Below are 4387 nucleotides of genomic sequence, written 5' to 3' on the forward strand. Positions count from 1 at the left end.
TTGGGGCCACAGAGCTTGGGAAAGCTGGCTTTGAGGTTGCAACACTTTGCCTTACTTGGAGTTGAGTGATCGTGTTTTTAAAACCTGCAGTCTCTGTACAGATCTCTTTTTAGATCTGTAGACCCTAAGAAGTCCATATCAATACATAATCTTATCTAAAGGTGTATCATCTAGCTGGATTTGAATATGCAATTTGAAAAAAGATGAAGACAGATGCTATTAAAAGATAAAAGGTAAATTCATGCACATTCTAATATTTGTCTCAAGGTTACGTTGTTTTAAAATTTGTTTCATCATGTAGTTCAAAAACATTGTTCTGAATACTAAACATAAGTTTTGCACATATGATCAAGGCAATCCATAACTCTGTCTTCCACAACACATTTACAAAGCATTCATGTTTATGTATGACTCTTCAAAAGGGGTTTAAACAGGAGGAGAAAGGAATTTTCAAACATTGGTGACTTTTGGATAAATTATGTCATTGATTTACTGGTTCACGTAGTAAATTAATAATACAGCCTTTGAGCAAAATTGATATTTATTTTTGTATTTATTGTATTAGCTAAATATAGTCAACATCAGCAAGAATCTGTTGTTTCATAAACATTTTCATAAATAAGTTGTATTGAAGAGAATTACGCATTTATTGGTTTTACTAAAAGGGTTTTTTTTGTTTGCTAGATTTCAGTGAATGCTTTGAAAAGCAGTTTACTTAATTTATAGTAAATTGCAGTCAATAAATAGAAATGGATCATAGGAAGAGTACATCAATGTCAAACTTGTATTTTTTGTTTAAAAAAAATAGGCAAGTTTTATAATGAGTATAACCTCTTCCTTTGGTGTTTAAAAAGTTACATGACTAATTTCAGCTGCTGCAAAATCTATTCCTTCTCATATCATTGCCCACATAATATAAAAATACTTTAAAATGTTCTCATAACTTAAGAACTCATGCTTCAGCTTGGCTGTAGGCAACTAGGAATCCTTAGTAAACCAAGAAGCCTCAAATAGTGCTTAGTCAATTTTTATTTTGGAAAAACAGTTGTCTGGGAAATGCTGACATACAGTAGTTGTCTATGGTCAGCCTGTGAGGTCAATATATACAGATGTTGTAGGGTTGGGGTAGAAAATGGTTTGGAAAATTAATCTCCTTTTTTTTTTCTCCTTAGTAGTTCTGGATATGTCCTACTTTATTTGTAGTGCTGGCATATAGTACCTAGGAAGAGCCTATTTCTAGGATAATAGTTACTTAACCATATGGGTCAAAAAACCCTTAAAATTTGTTTCTGCTCTGAATAAAAAACTGTGAATCTTTAAAGACATGATGGCTTTAAAAAATTATTTTAGTAACTCTTTCCTCAAGCTTCTCTGTATACAAGTCAAAAGAAGCTTTTCCTGTATTTATCAACAGACCTGATGTTTGATCAGATGCTGGTCATTTCACAAGCAAATTTATGTTCTTAAATAAACCTTTTCCAAAAAAGAACGTTACACCTGACCCATTACAGATAAACATACTTAAAAACAACTCTATTACCTTGGAGTGATTTGGTGTTAGTTATTCAAAGACAATATCGGAAACTTTCTGGCAGAGAGTATGAATATCCCTCTCCCCCAACACTTCCACCCTAAGAAAATCTGATCTGGAATTAAGAAGTTTTACATATGAATGGTGAGAATTATGTGAATGTTTCCAGTTACAAAGTATTTTAAAAGAGTGACAAGCAATGTATGCAACCAGCGTTGAGCTATCTAAGAAATAAAGAAATGGGCTAGAATCCAAGTGCTTCATTATTTTGGCATCAATAGGAAGGAAGGAAAGAAGGAAAGGATAGTTTAATTAATGTTTGAAAGCAGATACTTAGCTCACCAAGTATTTTGGAGTAAGAATACTAGGTAAGTTTATGCTTTTAAATCTCTTGCAGACATATGGAGCTCTGCCTCAAGAATTACACTGCTTCAATATCAATTCTGATGTCTCAGTCTAAGGAGGATGTAACTTTTTAAAAGATTTATTTTTTTAAAAAGGAATCGGATTAACAGTTGTTCTTGTCCCAACAAAAAGATTACTGAAAGTTGGTGATTTAAATCTTGTTAAAAACTCATCAGACTTTCAGGGCATATATTGCAATTTCATTTCTTCTTCTATAGGAAGTTCTTTTATTTAAGAACAGCTATCTGGAGCTTTATGCTTTCTCTTAAAAGTAGCTTCTACAGAATTAATGAAACCAGCAACAAAAAAATTACTTCAATTTAAAAGCATGGAGCAGACAGGAGGAGGGGATCTAAAATTTTACGGGAAAAAAGTCCCCCAAATGAGAGGGGTAGTAAATACAAATACAATTAAAATCAGGAGTAGGATAGGAATAGGTATTCATAGGAATAGGTGATTGTAGACCAACATTCCCAACTTCTGAATATTATCTAGAATAACTGTAAGAAATCGGGGGATATTCTTTTTTTTCTTGCAGTATGAATAGATTGGAAGATTAATGTTCTTCACTTTTACCAAACTTAGGATTTAACTTATTTACCTCCTCCATTTTGTATCTGAATCTGTGAAATCATGTATGTTTGCCTAATAAGCAGCTATTATAAGGATCCTTTTAGTAATTACACAAGGAATGATTTTAGTAAATGGAGAGTAATTTATATTTTACCAGTATTTATAGTAGCTGCTATGAAGACTACTATTAAGATTATAACACTGCAAATTTCAGAGTACCTGGTGAGCATCACCTTTCAGGAAGTACTTTGGCAAGGTAAAAATAAGAGACAATGTGTTTATAAAAAGTTAGAAAATCATAAAGTATTCAACAATATCACAGTTATGTGTCACTAAAAGAACTCTTGTTTGATGGTTAGAGGCAAAAAGCACATGATATTATTCATTCACATCTGTTGTTTCAAAATGTCTGAACTCATTGGATTTGTTCTTAGGAAGTCAGTGATGTTCATAGACATTGTTGCATTTATATGCCATTACTCACAGGGCAAGTTATAAATACTCTTTGCTACTGGAATGAACTCAAACCCCAATTCTGATAGCCTTTTATAATATTAAAAAGAGCAATATTTGGAAGACCCACTGCATATTTACAAAATTTGTGAAAATGTAATAACTGTCCTCTCTCTGAAAGCAAAGATTCCAGTTCTAACTGACTTGTACTTGAGGAACTTTCGAACTTATGTATTATTTGCAGTATCCTCAGTGAAAGAGGAACACATATATGAAATCTCTTCTCATGTAGAGCTGGATTTTTGATCAGGTACTTTCCAGAAAAACCCATGAAATAATGAAATCCAATCTTGCAAATTAAGATTTCATTATATAATGTCGCACCGAAGGCACCTAAATCAAATGGGGAAACTGAAAAAAACCCTATTAAAAATGTCAAAAATATATCCTAGAATACAAAGAGGAATAATGAAGGATTTAATTTGGCTTCACAAGTTACATCTCTATATGCAAATACAGCCCATCTAAAATCACTGGTTCAATTGCTAGTGGGTAGATGCCTGAAACAAAATTCTTAAGCAACAGTGACTCTATTAAGAAGCTGATAGCCTGTGAATGGGTGCAGAAAAGCAATTATGACAGGAGACCAGAACCGATCCTCTTGCTGCATTTTTGTGACAATGGGACAAATGGAAATTTTCTCAAGTGTTACTCAAAAGAAAAAAGTCCATGTCATCCCATAAATGTCATCAAACTAATGAGCATAAATTCAACAGGGATCAGAAGAGGTAACTTGATGGTTTTGTCTTATTTTGAAGACCTAATCCTGTTAAATTCCAAAATACATCTGTATAGGAACCCTTTGGAATTTACAATATGCAGTATCTGTCAACACTGAAAGGGCAACCAAACTCAAGTTTAAATTCTCTCATAGCTAATCAAGCTGCTTCATCAGTTTATTGGACCAGGACCTATGTATGGCACTTATTTCACCATCTTTAAGGCATGCTTATGCAATTAATACACCTTAGCATAACTGTAGGGTTTGACAATATTTTTAACGCATTTTGTATTATATGTCTTAAGTTCTAAGAACAGTGGAAGCAATGTGAATCATAGAATCATAGAATGGTCTGTGTTGGAAGGGACCCCAAGGATCACAGAGTTCCAACCCCCCTGCCACAGGCAGGGCCACCAACCTCAGGCCTGGAGCTACAAAAGGTTGCCCAGGGCCCCAATCCAACCTGGCCTCGAACACTTCCAGGGATGGGGCATCCACCACCTCTTCAGGCAGCCTGTTCCAGCACCTCACCACTCTTTCTGTAAAAAACTTCCCCCTAATAGCTAATCTAAACCTTCCTTCCTTTGGTTTTAATCCATTCCCTCCTTGTCCTGCCATTGTCTACCCTTTTAAAAAGTTGAATC

The sequence above is a fragment of the Gallinula chloropus genome (assembly GCF_964237585.1).
Source record: "Gallinula chloropus genome assembly, chromosome: 32".
Taxonomy (NCBI): Eukaryota; Metazoa; Chordata; class Aves; order Gruiformes; family Rallidae; genus Gallinula; species Gallinula chloropus.